The 24,999-nt window shown below is 39.6% G+C and overlaps 1 long non-coding RNA gene across 2 annotated transcripts in view; it reads right to left on the reverse strand.

The window, feature by feature from the left end:
- LOC148151912 (uncharacterized) overlaps positions 1–24,999 on the reverse strand; it is a 78,492-nt gene that overhangs the window by 47,384 nt on the left and 6,109 nt on the right. The window contains exon 4 of one of the 2 annotated variants that reach the window (XR_015759102.1): positions 14,326–15,624. The exons of the other annotated variant lie outside the window; for it this stretch is intronic. This is a non-coding gene — a long non-coding RNA (uncharacterized LOC148151912). Of the gene's footprint in view, positions 1–14,325; positions 15,625–24,999 lie in introns of those variants that run through there. 2 annotated transcript variants of the gene reach the window in all.

A 24,999-nucleotide genomic window follows, 5' to 3' on the forward strand; every position in this document is an offset into this window, starting at 1 on the left:
TAGTGATAGAAGGACACACAATAAACCGATTTCAGTTTAGTATGAGTGTAAGGAACTAACTATGCATAAGCTGTATAGAATTGTAAATACAAATTTGCTAATGATACAGTAGTATGGCTGATCAGATCAGAAAGTCACAAATAAAACAGAGATGGATTGATTATGGCAAATCCTGATCAATGTGGCTGGTGTGAAAACAAACAATAATAAAACAAAACTCTGAATGCAGTAAATCTGAAACAAACTTTGCTTTGATATGGAAACTGTCTTAGCCGGAGGTATAGACGGTCAACAGGAAACTACATTTGCAGCCATGAACAAAATCAGCCAGGTTTTATCAAATGACACACAAGCTCAAGGGGCTGAATGGTTTATTATGTTTCTAATTCATACTCATATGTTCAAATGTTAGTGTGTTAGCTGATCCAGACTTTTCCACCTGAATGAATCTTCCAAATATCCTTCAGCCTAAGAAACTATTATCTCAACTTCTCCACCTTGAAGACCCTCAGATGATTGTCATTTCGCACAAACAATATTAGATATCTGTTAGTTCTAAATTGTTACAAACTGGTGTTAATCTTACTAGGATGGTTTGTCACTTACATTTCTCATCAGTCTTGGGTACAACTGTTTGCAGAATTGTTCACATATCCAAATGTAGATTTAGGAAGATGCATGACATAGCATGATTGTGGGAGCAGAACATTGTAAATATATTTTAACAAGTTGGAATTCCTTTAGTGCTGTTTCTGCTCCATTGGTATGAACACACTGGAAATGCAGAATGAGTGTATCACAGGAGCAGGAACAGCATGAAAGGAAACTTCTACCATAAAGGTCTGAAAGGATCTGGTGCCAAAAATTTGAAAAGCCTCAAGAAGTTTCGAAATACATTAGATGCCACTGCCGCAACTGAAGGTGAGAAAAATTTTAAAAGTGTTTGATAGAAATGATTAGAAAAGAGACTCCATGGATGGACCAAATCAGCGAGCAAGTGACTGAGTCCTTGTTGAATGGCAACCAAAGTGGAAATGTCAGGCATGTGTTGGTTGCAAAGAAGTTTGTTTTCCATGCCAGTCCATAAACCCACATGTAAAACAACATTACAATATGCTTGGAGAAAAGTGAGGAAAGCCTTTATTCACAAGTGACTGGTATTGTGACTTGCTGCACCACCCTGATACTGTCAGAACAAATTATGTTATTTACGTAAATAAATTAAACTATTGCACAAAGGTTACACGGACCTAATGTTACAAGGGTAGGAACTGTTGAAGAATAATTTCTGAATTTACTATGCAACATAGTGTGTGCAGCAAAGCATGTCATTACACAATCCATTACTGTGGTATTGGGAGGCATTTGAATTTGAATTTACCAGGTCCTAGCTTTGTACCCAACTTTCTGAAAAGGGAACATTCTCTAATGGCACAGTAAAGGAAGAATTAGTGCAGAAACTGCTTTGGATAAAATTAGGTAAAGAGGCAATTTTAAAAATATTCTCAATCTTCAAAGTAGAAAAGCCGTAAGTCTGCATATTCTTGATTTTAGGATGCTGAGTTATAGAGTTGTACAGGACAGAATCAGACCCTTCGGTCTAACTCGTTCACACTGACCAGAAATCCTAAATTAATCTAGTTCCATTTTCCAGCATTTGGTCTATGTCCCTCTAAGCCCTTCCTATTCATTTACCTATCCATATGTCTTTTAAATGCTATAATTGTACCCGCTTCCACCACATCCTCTGGCAGCTTATTCCATACATGCACCATCCTCTGTGTGAAAGAGTTGCCCCTTAGGTCAGTCTTACATCTTTCCCCTCTTACCTTAAAAAGTACACCTTCTAGGTTTGGACTCCCCTACCCTGGGGAAACGTTCTTGACCAATCACCCTGTCCATGCCTCTCATGATTTTATAAACCGCTATAAGGTCACTCCTCAGCCTCTGACGCTCCAGGGAAAATAGCCCCAGCCTTTTCAGCCTCTCCCTATCACTCCAACCCTGGCAACATCCTTGTACATCTTTTCTGCATATTTTGAAGTTTAACAAGATCTTTCCTATAGCAGGGAGAGCAGAATTGAATGGATATAAAGTTAGAATTTGAAATGGTTGTGGTCACAGTCTTCTAAACAATTTCTTGCAGTGAGTTATATTCCATCAAAAGGTGATGGAAGCAGATTCAACATTGACCTTCAAGAGAGAATTGGATGTACACCTTAAAGGAAAAAAGTGGATATGGCTATGGGGAAGAAAAGTAGCTGGTTGTAGGACTGAATGCATAGTTCTTCCAACAAGATATAATAGGGATTATAGGCCAAATCATTCCCTTATGTGTTGTATCATTCCATGATTCTCTAATGCTATAATACCTTGAGGGCAAAAGATAGCAAGGACTGAACAATGGGGCTCGTGATGAAGGCTCCACATTGGGCATTTCTGCATCATGGGTGACAGAGAGACCTTATCATTGATAGGTTCATGGCTAATCAGACCAACCATGTATCTTCAACTGTCAATGTACGTGGTGATCACCTAAATGTCCAGTTCAAACCTACACTGCAAAAAATATTTATCTTTTGCTTTAATTCAACTATCTTAAAAAGGAAGCAATGAGTACCACTAATAATCCACTTCTCGCTGGTGGTGAGCATGAGCAGCACTTCCACTCAAGCATGTTGGCTCTTGGTATCCAAATACAGAAGAACCTGGATTATCTGGTAATCGATAATCTGAATATCGGATTATCTGGCAAGATTGCAAGGTCCCGATGCTTGGCTAAACTATGTTATCTGGCATTCAATTATCCGGAATTCGATTAGCCAAATGAAATACTCCCCGCCTGTGTCTTTCGGATAATTGAGGTTCCTCTGTAGTCAATTGGTGATTCAGAACCCAAGCATTGCTGAAAGAAGACGCATATTGTCAAAGCTTCATGTTTTGCACTCATCATGACAATTCACAAGAATACCAGTACGAGGCAAAAACAAACATTTATACTGCATGAAATAACAGTGTGACTGGTTAGCAAGTGGACTATGATTGATAGAAGCATTGTCATGAAGAATGTACTCTTCAGTGCTGATTGAGAGTTAACTGCCAGGCTTTGCTTTTGTTGACTTTGATTGGTAGGGCATTGCCCTGAGAAATGAACAGTGACTAGCTGTGACCTATTGTATTGAGTTGAAGCATGCACAGAGTATGTACATGTTCTTCCTATCTGCAAAGAATAGGGCTCTGAGTATTAATATGCGTCACTTCCAGTATTTGTAAGTCGACCACATAGTGAGCCTGGCTGATAATCCTAGACTGGTTCTCAGCGTAATTCCTCATACACTCAGAATTATCCAGTAAATGTTGTCCAATTGTGGAATCACATCTAACGTTAGACACTGAACTGTGAGTTTTGCAAGCTTGGGCTGGTTGGGTATGGTCGGCACCTTGCTCATTGTGAACAACTGAACTGTCAAGCTATTTGATACAATCTGTCAGTCATTGGTAAGTATGGCCTACGTACCAATCATCACAACAGAACTGAAGTTCATATCCCACATCATTCATTCATCTTACTGGCAGAATATCTTTTTGGCTTGATAGCAGCATCTTCTCAGTGGGAACCACTACTCCTGCTGTTACTCTATAGTAGCAGTGTGAAAGAGCTACTTTCACCTATTGCTCAAACATTTGACATCCCTTACAATTCCAGAGTAATCTGAGGTGGACTGAGCATTTTTCACAATCAAGAATGACTGTCTTAAGACCATTAAAATGTGTGCATGATATATGGCGAGATATGATCTGATCACGATAGCCATTATCCCACAGAATGGCTTTGATGTGCTCTACTTCACCGTGCAATCTTGATGCTGAAACTGTCACTTTAATGCAAACACAAACCTGGAGAAATGTAAAATAAACTGTCAACAAGCCTTCATCTATTTTACACAATTGCAAAACTGAAAATCTATTTTGAGCGGATAAAGATAAACTGGACATTATGATGTTTCAAAAATGTAGCACACATTAATGCGTTGTGAATATTTAAGGTGCAACTTGAAAAATGTGGCCCTGACAGTAACAGCTGAAATTACTGGACGTGAACCCCATGATTCATTGCAGTTTCAGGATCCAATGAGCAGTAATGGAAAAAGATTGCAATAGATAGTCTCTATAAACAGACAGAAGACAGCTTGTTGATATAAAACAAATACCATTCACAGGCAGGAATATTTTTAAACTGTGCTCCATTTATGGCAAGTTGTTAAAATGTAAAAGCAAAACCTATAAACCTTGGATTGTATTTAGGAGCCTGATATGTTATTTATTAATCAGTCTTTTCATAATTAGTCTTGTTACTTAAGAAGTTGGGGTAATATGGACAGAGAATTGATTATAGTAGAAAACAGAGTATAAATAGGTCATTTTGAGGTTTGATGTCTGTTATTAAACTAGTGCAACAGGGATCAGTACTCGAGCTCAGCCTTTAAAAACCATATATGACCAAAATCACGTGCATGGAGGTGCATAATTTCCCTTGCTTTGATACTATAACATCTGTTAGCTCAAAAGACCTCCACTTAGAGATATTTAATTTGTTACCATATGCCATCAGTGCTCTTTCTTCATCGCTACTGCTCACCTATGCTTCCTGCTCAACTTTACTCTGGGTTCCTCCACCAGATGGAAAACAGAGATCTGATAGAATTAAGTACCAATCAGCTATTTGTCTTTCCTGCCACTGGGCTTTCTACTTCCTGCAATGTGACTATACACTCAGAAACCATAATGTGGAGTAACGGCTGATCAGACGCTGGCACGAGAAGGCTATCCTTGAGCCTTCCACACTAAACACGAGCAGGCCAGGATCTCGACTTGCTTATTCTCAACTAATTACATGACTCCCCTGGCTCCACACTTGCCCTCCAGTGAGGCATTAAATTATCCTAATGATATTATCCTGCAGCATTTGTATCTGTATATGTCTAGCCTGCTTCAAAAGCAGATGAAGGTTGTGTAGTGCTCTTCCAATAGTACACTGAAAATTACTGGGTTATCCTGGATGACTGAAGAGAGATGTTTGGAGAATGTGTTTGTACATTGTATAATTGTGCCTCACACTCCTTAAGCCCTTATCTTGGTAACAAGACTAATTGTGAAAAGACTGATTAATGAATAATGTATCGGCTTATGTGTCATATGACCTCTGCTGTAACTTGCTTACACATTAAAACACATTACATGAAACAGGAGAGGCTGAAAAGTTTTCCAGTAGATTTTCGTATAACCACAGGAATGATAGTTTGGCAGAGTGGATTGTCTACTCATTTCATTGAAATCATTGGAATAAAAGTTCACTCCACTATACTAGCTTTGAATGGTAAGATTTTGCTGTATCTGATACTTGTGTAGATACTTTTATCCATCTGAGTGTCATATTTTGACAATTACTATTGATAATGGAACATATCTTATAAGTCATAGAATATATTTTATAGTATACAGCAATAGCTCTTAAACATCTAAAATTCTGATGTCTGCGAAGTTCTCCCTGAGAATATTTTGATCATACTTTCCATGAATACTGAAGTTTTCCACATTGAATGGTTCAACAGCTATACCACGCTGTGCTTTCCAATTATGTGCCAATTTGGTTTATAAACATAAGAACATGATTTGGTATGTTTGCTATCATGAAAAGTATGACGTATTTTTTAAAAGTTCATTTTTTTACTGTTTGGGTAGAAATTGGATTTTCTTGTCATTGTGTCTGCATAAATAAGAACAATGAAAACCAATAAGGGACAATGTTCAATCAGGACAAGGGGTATCAGCACTCAAAAGGTAAATTTGCCATAGTCTTACCAGATCATAGGGCTATTTTGTCATTAGAGAGATGATCGCTGGCAATTTAACTTCTGGGTCACCAGTTCTTGGGGAAGGGAGTGGTTGAGAAGGAAAGACTTTCATGGTAACCTCAGCTGGTGCTGGAATTGAACCCACACTGTTGGCATCAACCTGTATCACAATTCAGCTGTCCAACCAACTGATATCACTGAGTCCTTGTCCCTGACTCCGATGGATTCTCCTTCTCAATCTTTCTCCTCGCCTGAGAACCTCAGATTAAACCATCACTATTCGGTCTCTCTCTCTCTCTCTCTCTCTCTCTCTCCTACTCCCTCTGATGAGAGAGCTGCTTTATGATACAGTAGAACTCTGGTAATTTTATGATCATTATCACATTGACACAGATGACTGACCAGGCACTTATGACATCTACCTGTAATTGAAGTCTGGAACTCTACATATGTAGATTGAGATCCTGTTCCTGTTTCAAACCTCCCAAACAAGATAGGAAAGCAAAGGCTGGAAGAGGACGTGGGATCTACTCCTCACAGGATTTATCAGTGTTGCTGTGGCCTAAGCAATAATTCCTGTCATAACATTCCTGGTTCTACAGACCTTCTCTAGCTGGCAACGATAATTCCCTCCTTCCACTGCTTCGTAAGACTTGTGTAGGTGCAAGGTATCTGAATTGTACCAAAACAAAATTGTCGGAAAAGCTCAGCAGATCTGGCAGCATCTGTGGAGAGAAATCAGAGTTGATGTTTTGGGTTGAGTGACCCTTCCTCAGAACCAGGTTACTCGACCTGAAATGTTAACTCTGATTTCTCTCCACAGGTACTGCCAAATCTGCTGAGCTTTTCCAACAATTTCTGTTTTGGTTTTGATTTACAGGATCCACAGTTCTTTTGTTTTTATTTTGTCTAATTTTTAATCTTGTGTATTGGGCAAATACCTCTGGAGTCACAACGGGTTCTTATTGAAATTATTGAAATAAAGGTTGAACCTAATTTTGGACTTGCAATCAACTAATTACAAAAACAAGGCACAACCAATTTACAAAATCTTTCCCATTGCATCTTTATGTTTGCAGAGCAGATTTGTATCCATCTGTAACAGCTGCTACTTTCCTTTATGTTCATTTGAATTATGTGTTGCATCTTTACAGCAATATTCATGCTTTGTGCTCTCTTTTAATCCCCCCAAAAATGTAAGATCCTCCAAATCAGTGAAATGAAAATGACTATAACGAAATTGTTAATTAGAATCACTACAACATGGAAACAGGCCATTCAGCCCTAATAAATCCACACCAACCCTCCAAAGAGCATCCCATTCAGACCTACCCTATACCCTGTATTTCCCATGGCTAACACATCACACCTACACATTCCCGAACACTGTGGGTAATTTAACATGGCCAATTCACCTAAACTGCACATCTTTGGACTGTGGGAGGAAACAGGAGCATCTGGCAGACCCACACAGACATGAGGAGAATGTGCAAACTCCACACAGAAGGTGGAATCAAACCCAAGTCCCTGGCACTGTGAGGTAGCGATGCTAACCATAGAGCCACTGTGCTGTCCCATGTTCTGTAGTTTCCATGTTTGGAAGTACATTCCCCTCCCCACCCAGGCATCTGTCTGTTCCAACCCTCATCCCAATCTATTAGAAGGGCTCCCGATGGTATGAAAACAGGGCTTTGCATCCAAATGATTGCACCAATCTTTATATCTGATGCACCTGGATTAACACATATTTTGACATTTATTTTGCTGGTTAAGTGGTTTGTTGGCTGCTTGAACAGGATGACATCAACATGATTTTCATTTCAAGTCTCACACACTTCGAAACCACACATTCCAATGATTTGATCACTGGGTCAAAACTATCATAAACCAAACCAAGCATCACGTCTCCAAGAAACAAGTACATTTGCCAACTCTTGCATATTGTCCTTTGGGAGTCAAATTATGTTTCTAGTGAGCTCATGTTCAAGGATATGTTGTATATACAGTTCATTAATTATAGAGTTGTAGATGAACATCAACCTATCTGACAATGTGTTTTAGCTGTGTAATATTGAAGTCAGGACAATGTTAAGAGTACATAGTCAGAGTGTCACACTTTTAATATCCTACTCATTCTTTGGTCCAATGTGTATAATTATACACTTCTCTGCATTGAACTTAATTTGCTACACGTCCACCAATTCCAGCCTAGGTCACCTGAACTCTGCCCTGTCCTCCTAATATTTTATAATCCTTACAAGTTTTGTATCATCTGTAAATTTTAAAATTATTTTCTACACATCCAAGTCAAACTCATTAATACAAGAAAAGGAACTCCTAGGACACAACACTATATAGTTTCCATAAACTGCAAAATAAATGTTCATCACGACTCTCTTTCCTGTTATTCAGCCAACATCGTATTCATGTTGACACACATAGAGTCATAGTGATGTACAGCATGGAAACAGACCCATGATTACTCATATACCCATCCAGATGCCTTTTAAATGTTGTAATTGTACTAGCCTCCACCACTCCTCTGGCAGCTCATTCTATACATGCACCACCCTCTGCGTGATCGAGTTGCCCCGTAGGTCCCTTTTAAAATTTTCCCCACTCACCATAAGCCTACGGCCTCTAGTTCTGGACTCCCCCATCCCAGGGAAAAGAACTTGTCTACTTATCCAATCCATGCCTCTCATGGTTTTATAAACCTCTATTAGGTCACTCCTCAGCCTCTGACACTCCCACCCTATCCAGCCTATCCCTGTAGCTCAAATCCTCCAACCCCGGTGACATCTTGTAAATCTTTTCTGAACCCTTTCAAATTTCACAACATCGTCTCAATGGGAAGGAGACCAGAATTGCACACAATATTCTAAAAGCGGCCTAATCAATGTCCTGTACAGCTGCAACATGACCTCCCAACTCCTATACTCAATACTCCGACCAATAAAGGAAAGCATACCTTCTTCACTATTCTATCTACCTGCAACTCTACTGCTCACATTCCTGTTATGTGACCCTTTATCAATTGATTTTTGGAAATCCATGATCCAACAAATGTAACCTTTTTAATCCTCTCTGATCCATCATCAAAAAATTCAATTGAGTTAGTTAAACACAGTTTACGTTTTAAAAAGATGTCTGCTGGCTTTCCTTAATTAATCTACATTTGTTGAATTGACAGTTAATTTTGTCTTGCATGAAATGTCTATGAGTTTTCATATGACTGAGTTTAAATTGCTTGGCCTGTAGTTGCTTGACTTAGCCTCATTTTGGAATGAGGGTGCAACATTTCCAATTTTCCAATCTCTGTTACAACCCGTTTTTCTAAGTAGGATCTTAGGGCCAGAATCTAAGTGATTTCTACCCTTACATTTCTGAGTTTCTTTGGATGCACCTGATCTAGTCATGGTGACTTATCGATTTTAAACACTTCCATTATTATCCACTTAAAGGTCAATCTGCATCCACCATCATAAAACATGGGCACTGGCAGTCAGGCAAGAGTGGAAAGGCTACTTTTTAACAACTTGTTTTGGAAAGGCTGGAAGGGAAGGGAACAGGTTGTTTGTTGGTGCCCCCTTTGCATTATGGAGAAGGGAGTACATATTCCTAGAACATTAATCCCCTTTGCTCCTTCCTGCGTGGTCTGCAAAATATGTGCCTCTATCCCTCATGCTATCCTCCATAGGATAATTTCTCCACCTCCTGATGCTGCTTGGCTTGCCATGTTCTTCCAGCCTCTTGCTTGTCTGTCTTGGATTCCAGAATCTGCAGGGTTTTTTTGTATCTGTGAAGGTTTGGCAATGTCTCGTCTCATCACTGAGGTCTAACACTGATTGGACTATTGAGCTGCGGAACAATCAGAATAGTTGGCAGCACTCGAGTGTAGGACATCTTGTCCATTAAGAGGTAGCATTCCAATCATCAGCTTCTTTAAGCTGCCACATTGTGTTATTGTTTGAGAGTAATCTCTTTAATGTTGGTTGGTGTCCAATCACCTTCTTTTCTGGAGAAGTGTACAGTATATTTCTCCCTGCCACAACCTGATCTCACGTAAAATCTAGATTTATCAGTCATGAACTCATGGAAAAGATATGGAATGCACCCATATCTGTATAGATCTACCTTTGCTTAGTCCAAACCAAATAAACTGTCTTGGAGGAAAGTTTTGTAGGAAAGCCTCCTTTTTAAACACTGTAAAATTCTCCTTAAACAATGTAGCTGCCTTCCTCTTTTCTTTCCTTCTCTAGCCATGTTGCATCCAGGAAAATCTAAAAGCCAGTTCAACTCTTTTTTGAGTCAAGTATCTTTTATCACCATATATTGTGTTTCGATATTGCTGGCATGGAGCTTAACAATCACAGTTATCACATTCCATAAATTCCATACACTATAAACTTATCTTCGACCCTATTCTATTACCTTTTAGCCAAACCTCACTTATGCCTGCTATTTCTTACTCTCGTGCTGTCAGTCTAACACAAACTTTGTGCACTTTGTTTTTCCCCTCTAATGTTATCTGGTTCCCAATCCCTATCCGACTAAATTGATCAAAGTAACGCTTCAAAAAACCTGACAAAGACATACCCTTTGTTTAGGTGAAACCTATCTGACATACATTGGGTCAATTTCCAGTAAAAATAGTCCTGAACCCAGAAATCCAAACCCCTCCCTCTAGTTGCTTCTGCTCAGCTATGCAGTTATCTGTTCTCTCCTCCTATCACTATACTGGTGTGTGGCACTGAGAATAATCTGGGGATCATTCTAACCTTTGAGAACCTGCACACCAGTTTCTTTTCTAGATTCCTAGACTCTGACTTCATTTATTTTTCAACTTCTGTTGCTGGTACTGATGTAGACCTCAGCCGTGTTTATTCATTCTCCCATCTATCCCTGCACCCCTCCTTCTAACACCTACCCCCACTCCCTCTCCAACCCTTAGAGTGCTCTGCAGTCGTTCAGCAACATAATTGACCCTGGCAATGGTAGGACAACATACCAACCTAGATTCACATTTGAGGTAATACAGATGTGTATCTGTTCTCTACTACAGAATCGCATCCCACTAATGCTCTCCAACCTTCCTCCAGTTCTCCTGTGCAGCTGCATCAACCATGACACTGTGGATTTGGTTCTGTCTATACACCCCAGAGTAACCACCACTCGTACCAGTATTCTGGTATTTCTGGTATTTAGACTTATCTCAGTGTCAGAAGAATCATTGCACAGGAATGTTGGGCGGCGAAAGGAGCAAATGAGGAGAATTCTCTCAATGCTGTCTCACAATAACAATATTGATTTCATGAGATTAGAAGCTGCCGTTTAGCACTTTGATGTTGGATATTGGTGTAAAGCAGTCCATATTGAATCTGCCCCTTGTCTTATACTTTTTCCAGCTGCCAATGAATTCTGACATAATTTTCATAATTCTTTCATATTTTATGTTTTTTTAGGTATTTAGATCCAAACTAAAGCCAATTGTGCCAGTTACACTGCTGTTTCTTACTACCTTGCTAATGGCAATGTGGGTTTCCTGGTAAGAGCTCCCCAAAATGTGAGCTTTCTGGACATAGCAGATGCAGGAATGCCAGTCAGATCAGGCTGCAGTGCAAGTATTCTGCGGTCACCCACCATCATACCAGTATCTATAAACAAGACTGTTTGTCCTCACTTTGGCAGAGGATCAGCAAACATAGACCTTGCTACTCTCAAAGGAAACAGAGACATTAGATCAAAAAGTACAAAAATATGTATGAAAGTCTGATGAACCATAATGCTGAAAGGTTCCTTGGAGATATCCCAATCACAGTACATCTTGCTTCAGAAAGGAATCAGATAAAATGCGGGTAAATTAGGATGGCCAACAGCCAGCGACACTTATTAGATCATACCTGACAGAAGCCAAATGTGTACATTTTGCTGCATTTACTTAACAATGACGAAGGAGAAAACTCTTTACATGGTTTGGGCCAACATAAAACAACATGAAAGTCCATGTTATATCCTGCTGGACACTGCAGCCAGTGTACTTCATTAAGTCAATTTCCATTCACTTCATGTTATCAAGGTGGTAATGGCCTCAAAGTGAGCTGATGGCCTTACAGTTGACAGTGATCATATAACTGGCTCTACTTTGAAAGGGCCCGAAGTGCTCACTATTTTTGGATGGTATGCCCCTTATTCAAAAAGAACAGGGCTGCTTTTTCCCTTCCTTGGCAGTGTTTTTCAAATGAGATTTATAGCACATGGTCTGCCATGGCCCACGGCAACATTTTCCACTCAATCTTCTGCTCTTCATCTCATTACTTATTTAACAAACCTCTTCAGTGCCCATCTTATGGAATCATGTCATAAAGTAGTTTAAATGCTCACTGCTAGCAAGACTTTGCAATGTCATTACACTAGTGTTAAATTTAAAGCTGACCACCACTTGAGACACCGCAAGCCAGGAACAACTCCTTTGTACTGTAGCCCTGCACCATTACCCAAAGGAAATAACCCAGAAAAGCAGACTAACCTCTCAGTATAGCAACAGGAACCCAGAGATGCTTGTGGGGTTTGGGGGGAGGGTGGGAAACAGAGGGTAGTACTTTATCCCACTGACCAGAAAATGCATTAAAAAGCCAATGCAAAATACAAGGGCTGACAACCTAAAATTAAGCACAGAGTGATGAAACACTAAGAAATGACTAAGAACTATAAGATGACTTCTGAGTAGAAGTATGACGTAGCTGCGTGTCCCTTTGTGCAAAGTGACCTGGCCAAAACAAAGAGTCATATGAGGCCCTGAGGGGCCAACGTGGTGTGTGAGTTGGTGTGAAAAGAAGCATGATGGTGTGGTGAGGTTGTTGTCTTCTTGTCACCAATTTGTTTGGATGGAGAATGAAGAATGCTCTCTCTAAAGCATGTTGATGTGTTCTGGTGTAATTAAAGTTGGATGAAGGCGCAGAGAAGCAAGAGATGAGCTGCTACTGTCAGGTAACTGCCCTGACTTTCTTGACTGGTTTCACAGAAAAGGAGAGGAGAATTTGAAGCTGCATAGAAATAAGATGAATTCAGCTAATAATGAAATTTAAACCCATGGTAATAAGGTAATTGCTGCCTGTTAGAATGATTCTAAACTCACAATTAAACCTGAAGGGTACGATTGGAATTTTCTTTCTTGATATTGCGATTCTGATTTTTCCATTTTTGTTCTATTTACCAAAACTTGTTGATATTATCCTTGCTGCTCAATGACAGTGGAACCTTCTCCCAGCTTTTCAGTGACATAACTGATCCTGACATGTCTAAGACAACATACTATCCTAGATCCACATCTGTGGCTGTAGTAATGTGTTCTCCTAATTATAGAATATCCTATCATTAATGGTCTCCAATCTACCCACCAAATCCCCTGTACAGTTGAACCAACTATGGCACTATTGACTTGTCACTGTTTGTACCCCCGCAGTGATACCATTACTCTCACCAGTATTAGTATCTCAGTCTTAGTTGCCTTTTTACATCAGATTAATTATTGGAGGATGCATAGAATAATAGAATTCTTTTGTAGATTTTCATCTGGAAATCAAATGAATTTTGGAAGAGTATGATCATTCCTGATGGCAGTATCATTCAAAATCATCTTGTAATGCTTGTCAACTTTGTTATTTTAAATATTTAAGGTTTTTTGATTGGAGGATATGAGTGTCAGCATAGGGATGTTGGAGCAGATGCAGTAGAATTAGTAATCAAAAGAAATTGCTTTTACTCTGACTTATTTCACAACTGTGTTGCCCTCTGAGTCAAAAAAAATGTGAATATCAGCAAGTGAAAATCACTGTCTGACCACAATACAGACCAAACCTGACTTCTCATCATGCTAACCACTTGAGCTGTGTAATATTTTAGCCACAATGATTTGCTGTTTTGTTGCTACAATAAGTCTGAAAAAATGTACATATCTTGTCTTAGAAATTAAGCAATTCTTTATTTCCCAAGTACAAAAACAACCCATAATATTTCTCAGCTTATCAGTGGCATTGGGCTTTATGATGATTTTGAAGTGTGTTGAGTGAGCTGCTGAAATTTGCTCAAGGATGTGGTCGCTTTTCCTTTCTCTCTCCTACACCATGCTAACTGAGTGGAAGTTTATTGCCAGTTGTTCATAATCCATTCTTATTTGCTGCTTCTGGATCTGCATTGGTCCAACAGACATGGACATGAATGTAATTTTCACAGTTGCCAGTGTTAGATAAACTTAAATTCAAAGTTTGGGTGAAGATTTGTAGCTCGGGTGCTCATTGTTGTGGTTCTGTTCGCTGAGCTGGAAATTTTTGTTGCAAACGTTTTGTCCCCTGTCTAGGTGACATCCTCAGTGCTTGGGAGCCTCCTGTGAAGTGCTTCTGTGGTGTTTCCTCCGGCATTTATAGTGGCCTGTCCCTGCCTCTTCCGGTTGTCAGTTTCAGCTGTCCGCTGTAGCGTACGAACAAATCAACGGAACACCCATGGGCTCACCGATCTCTGGACTCATAGCAGAAGCAGTAATGCAAAGGTTAGAACAAACAGTCTTACCACAAATTCAACCCAAACTCTGGGTCAGATATGTGGATGACACCTTTGTAATCATTAAAAACACAGAAATAGAGAAAACACACCGGATCATCAACACCATACTCACAGGAATCCGATTCACGAGAGAAGAAGAAAAGGATAACCAACTCCCATTCCTAGACGTGATGGTACAGAAAACACCGAACGGAGAATTCACCACAAAGGTATGCAGGAAAGCCACACACACAGACCAAGTCCTAAACTATGAAAGCAACCACCCCAAAACACACAAACGAAGTTGCATCAAGACATTATTCAAAAGGGCCACAACACACTGCAGCACACCAGAACTGCAAAAAGAGGAAGAGGAACACCTGTACAAGGTATTCGCCAAAAACGGATACCCCCGCAATTTCATCAACAGATGCCTAAGAGAAAGACAATGGAACGAGGACATGCCGCAACCCAAAGGACTAGCCACACAACCATACATCAGGAGCATTTCAGAACTGACAGCCAGACTACTGCGACCACTAGGACTTATAACAGCACACAAACCAACAGCCACCCTCAGACAACAACTCACCAGAACGAAGGACCCGATACCCAGCATGAGCAAAACTAATGTAGTGTACAAAATCAAATGCAAGGGCTGCACAAAACACTACATAGGACAAACAGGAAGACAGCTAACGATCCGCATACATGAACATCAACTAGCCACGAAACGCCACGACCAGCTAGCCTTAGTAGCCACACACACAGACGACAAGCAACATGAAATCAACTGGGACAACACTACCATTATAGGACAAGCCAAACAAAGCACAGCCAGGGAATTCCTAGAAGCATGGCACTCATCCACAAACTCCATCAACAAACACATCAACCTGGACCCAATATACCGGCCACTACAGCGGACAGCTGAAACTGACAACCGGAAGCGGCAGGGACAGGCCACTATAAATGCCGTAGGAAACACCACAGAAGCGCTTCACAGGAGGCTCCCAAGCACTGAGGATGTCACCTAGACAGGGGACGAAACGTTTGCAACAAAAATTTCCAGCTCGGCGAACAGAACCACAACAAACTTAAATTGAAAGTTTATATCTTCTATTGAGAGCCCTGCAGTAGTTGAAGTAACTGTTGGCTTTGGCATCTACTGGTACTTGTTGAAAACCTGATGTCCAAAATGCTTTCCGCCTGGCAATTTGCAGGATACCTGTAAAAAAAAGTCATTTTAATTTCAGGATCATCCTTGCCAAATGATGTTCTCCATCGTGTAATGTCTTTCAGCAGATATGCAGTGTACTTTAAGGGACATGCTCATAATGTTATCACTGAGAACCTAATGACATCAAGTTTGCAGTCTGAATCTTATAGAGCTTTGTTCTCTTGCAGCATGTTAAACTGAGGCTGGGAGAAGTACATCTGAATTGTTTAGTTTGAGTCCAGACATGCAAGTGTCTATGATTATAATGCACAAATTTAGATACCGCGTGTTTTAATAAAAAAATCATTCCATTCTTCAGTTCTATGTGAATCATTTGTCACCCATCTATTACAGGAACTAACACAAGTATCTATTGAGCCATCTCTCAGAAATGTTCCTCTCAACAGCTACACTCACAAGCACTGGATCATTATTGACCAAGAGAACTTGCTAACTAGCCACTGGGTTAACTACTGTGACACAATTTTAGACACAAACACTTATTTTTGTGGAAATATCTTCAAGCCACACACAACATGAGTTAATGTGCTCCACATGAGTATATTATTAACTTATGCTCCACTCAGTAATCAAGAAAAGACCAATATCACAGCTCTTACACTGTATTATGCACCTTTTAGTTTTACTCGCAACGTATTCAATTATAATGCATTTTATTTTAATTTGCTAATCAGAAATGCCACATTTAGATTCCCAATCAGTTTGACTAGTCAGTTATGTGCTGAACAAGTCTCTGTACAAATGCAGCAAGACATTCCTGTTCCTGAACTTGAATCCTCTCACCATGAAGACTGACATGCTGTTTGCCTTATGCACCACTTACTGAACCTGCATGCTTACTTTTAGCAACTGATGTACAAGGAAAGCCAGGTCTCACTGCACCTCTCCCTTCCCCTCTATTGTTATTTAGATAATAGTACACCTTTCCGTTTTCACTACCAAATTGGATAATATAACATTTATCCACATTATACTTCATCTGCCATGCATTTGCCTACTCAATCAACTAGTCCGAATTACACTGAAGCATCCCTGCATCTTTCTCATTGCAAACCCTCCCACTCACCTCTGAGCCACTGTGCTGCCGTAAGGCTATCAAGGAGAAATCCATGGAATCTGGGGGGAAAGCGGTCAACTCAAGTCTGGGGTTCATTTTACTGTGTCACTGAGAGAGTGGTGACAATTGTATCTAATAGGGTGGGCCCTGATAGTGAATAAGAGTGGGATGGAATCTCCAAAAGGGAGGAGAGGAGTTTATTCTGGATTGATCATGGGAGGGTGTAGGGTCAAAAAGGCATAGGAATTCCCAAAGTTGTGGGCCCTTAATGTAAAATGGAGACATTAATGGATATATAATGGGACCAAAAAGAAATCATCACAAATTATAAGGGTCACAAAAAAGAGTATGGAGGATGGGGAAATTCATGCGTCACAGGTAGAGCTTAAGTCACTGTTGCTAAAAATGAATTTGGACTTTCAGTCTGGCATGACAATTTTCCAATGTACAATGATTATACACAATGGCTGATACCATATGCAAAGTGGATTGAATGAGTTATTGTTTTCTTCTTCGGTTGCAGAGTAAAATTCTTGGAATTGGATGTCCTGCTAGGGGCAATTGATGTAATTATGATTGCAAAGATTCAGTAATGCCACTAATCTGGCTTCGATTTGTACTTTATTGATCATTCAAAGCATTATCATTAACAGTTATGGCCTCAAGAAATCTTGACCCTTAAATTCTGAGCACTAATTACTTCCTTGTCATGTTAGCTAAGCAACTGTAATGAGATCTAGACACTTAGAAGCAGACTCTGAAGTTTCCAATTTACAAACACATTCCATAACAAACACTGTAAGGCAGCTGCTAAGTTTGCACACAGAACTGTAAGTATGCAAGGACATGGTTGTGACATGGAAGGGAGTCTTTTATTTGAGTTGGGCTTATCATGATGGCTTGTTGGCAGAATTCTACTCCCAAAGTGGCATAACGTCTTTGGCTGGATAAAGTGACATATCTCAGAGCTCATCGTGGAGGTATGACATTGACCTTCTTTGGAAAAAAATACCACGGCTGTTGGAAATCTGGAACACAGATTCAAAACTTTGGAGAAAGTTTGACTGTTCAAAGAAATATAGAAAGGCAAGGCCTGCACTTGCAAGATTTAATGTGCCTACTTAGTGTTTCATGCTCCAAAGTTACCAAATTCCCACTTCAATGGAAGCAGTTAATGATTTAACTAGCCAATGGCCTCTATGAATCATACATGCACAACTCAGTGTATTGATTGTACTGGCCTGGTTACGTTCTTATCCATCTAATTGTGGTGAAACTGTAAACCAAGACAACATATTTACTAAATTAGCAGGAAAATGATATTTCAAAAATGAAGTTACATTTCACTATAAAATCACAGGTACTTGCATAATTCCCTGTTCGGCTATGTAACTGTACAGTTCCAGAGTATTCTTTATTCATAAGGGTAGGTCAAAAGTCTTATCCAACAAGGCCCTTCACTGCAAATACGATTATCAGCAGCAAGGCACAGTTCTACACATGAGTTGGGACAAGCTGAGCTGCTCTTGTAGAACACAGGCATAGACATGGTGGACTGAATGGTTTCCTTCCACGCTCTAAACATTTGATGATTTTATGACATCCAACCACATGAAAATGGGAAGTGGGGTGTTTGAGAGTGGGGCTTGTGATTTCCAGCCTCATCTCCCATTCTCATCATATTGAAAATCCTGCCCGACAGTCATCCCCATTATTTAAACATACAAAGCATTTGTTAGCACAAGCATTCACCATTTTAATCAGATTGAAAACATACAGAGAAAATAAATGGAAAAACAGGTTGGGAAAGCTGGTAGCTGGCTAGGAATCCTCATCGAGCTTTGGGTTTTCTTGTCCCAGTCAGCTGTATTGATTTTTAGCTGTAGTAGAGTCCAACCACACACAGACAAGTCAAATGAATGACAATAACCTTTGCTGTCCCCAACTTTAGATGTGGAGGAGTTGGTGTTGGATTGGGGTGGACAAAGTTAAAAATCACACAACACTAGGAAGCTAATGCTGCCAAGTAAACCTGTTGGACTATAACCTGATTTTTAACTTTGTCCAAATTTAGAGAGGTGAACCTCAGCTGCTAGTTCTGTTTAAACCCTGTGTCAGACAGTACAGCATTTCTACTTCACATATACGAGATGTAAAACAATATTCTACAAAAATTTTAAAAATCTACAGAAAAACACAATTGATGAGAGACAGTGTTTTGTAGATAAACATTTTTTGAGAACAATCTAATTTCAAGTAACTTCCTAATTAATAATAATATATATATATATATATCCTTAGGATATAAAGAAGTTATTGCAGAGATGCTGAATGCATTTGTTGTGGTCTTCCAAAATTCACTTTTATTCTGGAAAGGTTTCAACGGATTGGAAGACCAGTTTAAGTCAGTCATCAATTACGAGGAAATGCTAGGTTCCATTATAACAGAAGTGGTATCAAAATACTAAGAACATTGCAATGTGTCAACACGGGTTTATTTGAAAATGAAGCCATATTCAACATATTTATGGGATTTCTTGAGATGCAACTAAAATTAGAGAGAAAGTGGAACTATTTGGGTGTATTATATTTAGATTTTAAAGATTTTGATAATGTGACACTTAAGAGACACTTACAGAAGGTAAATGTCTATATAGTTAGGGTTAACATTTGCATTGATTGCACATTTGTTAAGGACAAAGAGCAGAGACCAGGAATAACTGGATCAATTTGACATTTGCAGTCTGTAACTAATGTAGTCACAGGAATTGGTGCTGGACGCAGCTATTTACAAATTATATCAGCAACAGACAAAGTAACTGAGGGTAATGCATCAAAGTTTGCTGGCAATGTAAAGTTAGTGAATGTATGTTAGGGATGAAGTGTGAAGCTTTTTTCTTCCATTGGAAGACGAGAAAAATAGAAATATTTGAAACAGTGAGAAAATATTAAATGTTGGAGTTCTTTGATAAAGTGACCAGGAAGGTTGATGAGGGTAGGGTGGTAGACATAGTCTATATGGATTTCAGTAAGGCCTTTGAGAAGGTTCCACATGGTAGGCTGATCTGGAAGGTTAGATTGCATGGAATCCAGAGAGAGCTAGCAAATTGGATACGCAATTGACTTGATGGTAGAAAGGAGAGGGTAATAGTGGAAGGATACTTGTCAGACTGGAGGTCTGTGACTAGTGTGTACCTCGGGGATCAGTGCTGGGCCCATTGCTACTTAATATCTATGGAGAAAGTGAGGACTGCAGATGCTGGAGATCAGAGCTGTAAAATGTGTTGCTGGAAAAGCGCAGCAGGTCAGCCAGCATCCAAGGATAGATTCCTGAAGAAGGGCTTATGCCCGAAATGTCGATTCTCCTGCTCCTTGGAACATATTTTTTCAGCTACTTATTATCTATATCAATGATTTGGATGAGAATGTACAAGGCATGATTAGTAAGTTTGCAGATGACACTAAAATAAGCAGTATCGTGGATAATGAGGAAGATTATCAGAAATTGCAGCAGGAGCTTGATCATGGTGACTGGTAGAGCCTTAAGGAGTGCAGTGGAACAGAGACACCATGGGTTCAGGTGCACGGTTCTCTGAGAGTGGAATCACAAGTAGACAGGGCAGTGAAGAAGGCTTTTGAATAGCCTTCATCAGTCTGGGCAGCGAGTATAGAAGTTTGGAAGTCATGTTGCAGTTGAACAGGACGTTGGTGAGGCCTGAACTTGGAGTATTGTGTTCAGTTTTGGTCACCTTGCTATAGGAAGGATGTTATTAAACTGGAAAGAGTGTAGAAGAAACTTACAAGGATGTGGCCAGGACTCAATGGTCTGAGTTATAGGGAGAGGTTGGACAAGCTAGAACCTTTTTCTTTAGAGCATAGGACACTAAGGGGAGCATCTTACAGGAGTGTATAAGATCATGAGAGACATGGATAGGGTGAATGCACTCAGTCTTTTTCCCAGGGTTGGGGAATCGAGGACTAGAGGGCATCAGTCTAAGGTAAGAGAGGAGAGAATAAATGGGAACCTGAGGGGCAACTATTTTGCACAGAGGATGGTACGCATATGGAATGGGCTGCAAGCAGAAGTGGTTGAGGCAGGTACATTAATAACATTTAAAAGACTTTGCGACTAAATATATGGATAGGAAAGGTTTAGAAGAATATAAGCCAAGTGCAGGGAAATGGAGTTTGCGTTGATGGACATTTTGATCAGCATGGACCATTTTGGGCCAAAGGGCCTATCTCTGTGATGTAGGACTCTATGACTCTGTCTCAATGTTGGCGTTCTTGGACACCAAAGGCAAAAAGTTAAGTTGTAGGTAGAGCAATTAAATAAGGCATAGAGTCAAAGAGACGTACAGCATGGAAACAGACCCTTCAGTCCAACTCGTCCATGCCGACCAGATATCCCAACCCAATCTAATCCTACCTGCCAGCACCTGGTCCAAATCCCTCCAAACCCTTCCTCTTCATATACCCATCCAAATGCCTTTTAAATGTTGCAATTGTACTGGCCTCCATACACATACCACCCCCTGCATGAAAAAGTTGATACATGAATTCAACAGCAAAGGCAGCAACTGCTAACTCTGTCAGTTAGCAATGCGGGTTTCTTTCTCTCTCTGTCTCCTACACTGACCTCACCATGTCCTTTCTTTGTCTGTTCTTCTCTTTTTTAAAAATGCTATTGTTTTGACTTTTTTTTCTCTCCAAATTTCCAAAACAATGCAACAGCATATAAAACAGAATTTGCTGCTTCTGGAATTCGAGGAAATCACCTCCAACACCAAAAAAACCTCAAAAAAGGAGCAGCTGTTACAACCAGAAATGTTTCCTGTCCTCCATCTTGGATTACCCAGAATCCTCTGTAAATATTTGTTGACCCTTATTATGGTAGGAGTTGGAGTAGATGTGAACAAGAGTAAAGAAGTCTTGCAGCAATTGTACAATGTTTTGGTAAGACTATGCATAGGGTATTCTGTGCAGTTTTGATCCCTGTGTCTAAGGAAGAACATACGTGCCTGAAAAATTGTATAATAAACATTCACTAGTTTGATGGTTGGGATTAGAAGGCTGTCTTTTGAAGAGAGATTGAATAGAATGAAATAAAGATACTCTTGCTAAAATGTATTTGACGTGTTACAAAAACAGACAGTGCTGGAGAAACACAACAGGTCTACAGCATCTGTAGACAGAAAAACAAGTTAATGTTTCAAGTGTAATGATGCTTTGTCAGAACTGAATATCTGGGAAACGGTCATATTTATACTGATGACAGAGAAGGCTGTAGTGTTAATGAATAAAATACTGTACACAGAATTGGAGCCCAGAGGGAGATAAAAAAGGCACAGACAAGCAAAGCAATAGCTGACGATAAGATGAGAAAGAGGTAAATGCTAGTTAGGGTGCTAACAAGATGAGTGAAAAATTGAAAACTCATTGGATGTGCAGAGTGAAACCCATACAATGCAGGATCTAGCGGTGGTAACCAACATGGAGGATGATGTTCATGTTCTGAAATCGTTAAACACAATATTGAGTCCTGAGGTATATAAGGTACCTAGGTGGACGATGAGGTATTGTTCTTTCAGCTTGCCTTAACCTTCACTGGAGCACTGCAGCAGGCCCAAGACAGAAATGTTGGCCAGGGACCATGATGGTGTATTAAAGTGGCAGGCAACTGGAAGCCCAGGGTCTTTTTTACAGAGTGTAGGTATTTTTGAAACAGTCACTCAGTCTGCATTTTATCTCCTCAGTGCATAGGAGACCACATAGTGAACAGTGAAGATTAGATTGAGTGAAGTGCCGGTAAATCTCTGCTTCAACCTGGAAGGTGTGTCTGGAGCTTTGGATAGTGAAGAAGCAGGAAGCAAACAGACAAGCGTTACACCTTCAGGAATTGCATGGTAAGGTTCCATGGGTTATGGGGTGTGTTGGAAGTGGAGAAAGAGCAGACCAAGGTATCTCAGATGGAATGATCCCTGCAAAAGGCTGACAAAGGAAGAAAGTGGCATCTTGCTGGAAGTGATGGAAATGGCAGCTAATGATCTTTTGGATGCGGAAGCTGAAATTGAATAGTGAGGACCGGGAGACCCTGTCTTTGTTGTGGAATGGGAGGGAGAGGTGAGGATATTAATGCAGCAAACAGTTTGAACATGGTGGGGAAAGAAAAGCTAAACATTTTTGGAAGGAGATAGAGAAGGGGAAACTGGAAGAATCTCTTCTTGTTGTTTGTTTGTATACAAAACATTGGGAGGTGGTAAAATTTGCTTGAAACATATGGATGTAATTTTTAAGTTAGAAAATTCTTGGTGATGGTCTGTGCTACATTTGTGTGTCACAATGAGGACTGTGTACTGTATTGATCTTCTTATTTAAGGAAGGATGTAAATTTGGAGAAGATTTGTTGCATTTATGCTTGGAGTAGGAGAATTGTCATGTGAAGAAAGGCTGGACATACTTGGCTTGCATTTGTTGGAGTTCAGAAAAGTGACAGGCAACAAGATGGAAACAAATAAAATTGTGAGGGATTTTGACAGAGTGAATGTGGAAAAGATGGTTCTTCTTATGGGAGAATTTTTAGAACTAGAAGTCACTGCTTAAAAATAAGGGGTTGCCCAATTAAGACAGAAATGGGATTTTTTTCTCAAAGAGGATTGTGGCCTTTTTAATTCCTTTCCTCAAAAAGTGGTGGAAGCAATATTCTTGGAATGTTTTAAAGCAGAGATATAGATAGATTTTTGATAAGGAAGGGGGCGAAAGGTTTTCGGGGTAGGTGGGAATGTGGAATAATCAGATCAGCTAACAACTTGTTAAATGACAGAGCAAACTCAAGGGGGTCAAGCAGTCCAGTCCTGTTCTTAAATCTCATGTTCACATGTCAGGTAAATCCTGGCTTGGTTCTCCAGAGTTTCACAGTTTGCCACCATTCATCATCAAAACATACATTCAAGAAATGAACACTTTGGCAAAGCTATGAAAATTGGATAGTAATCTATAAAGTGTGACATCAACATTAGGGGAAAAAGGAATTAAATAAAATAATCTTTCTATTAGTTTTATTTAAAAAGGTGAATTAAATGAGAAATTGCCTCTTTAATGTCATGAGTTCTGACTTGCTTTACCTGAACAGCAAAATAACATTTGAGCTTTTATCTTCAAGAATTTAATCTATTCTTTCTTAGATACAGAGTGCTCTTTATCTTAATCCGATCTCATAGAATTTAAAAATGTACGCTCTTGTTGCCAATAATCCTTTAGGTTGTTGGCATTTCTATTCAATGATTTTCAACCCATTTCCTTTTTATTGTACAGCTTATATACTCATCCATACATAAGAATTCAGCTTTTCCAAAGGAACAGCAGCAGAAAGGACAGATAAATTGAAATGGATCTGAATCACTCTGACTGAACAATATTTGAGAAGGAAATTCAATCCAGTAATGCTAGACTCCCCCTCCTACTCTATCGCAAAATTGAGTAGGGTGGGGGTGAAACATAAGTGAGATTGGTTTTTTTCTGATCACCTGCAGAGTTATCAAAATAACCATTAATTACAGCTTGTTTTTACCAATTAATAACCCTCAGGAAAGAGTTTTAAATGTCAATGTGAAAGAACATAGTAACAGATACAAAGAATGGCTGCTTCAAAAAAATCTTACTGCAAACCTCATTGTTGATTTAAATCATATCAATGTTACACTTTTTAATTTCATAAATTACACCTGATTCATACCTTGTTAGTCTGATTATCTGCCACATTTAGTTATCACTTAAGGGTACACTGTGAGTCATAAAGTCTACTGGATAAGGGGGCACAAAAGACACTAGGTGGCAACACACAGTTGGAGTGGGAATTATGCTCCCAGTCTGCTACTCAGGCATTAGGAACATCTTCTGAGTGGGTCCTGCATTCAGGTTCCCTAGCCCCCTTCCGTACTTTGAGTCCAGCAAAGTAGAATCCATGTTTTTAGAGATCAAAGTCACAAAACCATCTTACAAATATCTTTCCATAGTTGACAAATAGAACCCTTGAATGTTGCCAGAGGACATTTTGAAAATGAAAAATAACAAAAAAATGCCAACAAAGTTTTTTTTCTAAAATGCAAATTTCAAATGGCCACAATTTACACCACAAGAGAAAAGAGTGCTGTTTGGTTGGGTAAGTGAACTCTGATTGGCCAATGCATTGCCATTAAAAAAAGCAGCAGGGAACTGTTGGAAGGTCAAGCTCCCAGTTAATTTACAGTTGCCTGAAGCAGCTCACATTCATGCACAGGTCCCTATTCTCTGCAAACAAAATAATA

The sequence above is a fragment of the Chiloscyllium plagiosum genome, unplaced genomic scaffold (assembly GCF_037043375.1).
Source record: "Chiloscyllium plagiosum isolate Xiang-an unplaced genomic scaffold, Cpla_swu_hap1 HiC_scaffold_2, whole genome shotgun sequence".
NCBI classification, from domain to species: Eukaryota; Metazoa; Chordata; class Chondrichthyes; order Orectolobiformes; family Hemiscylliidae; genus Chiloscyllium; species Chiloscyllium plagiosum.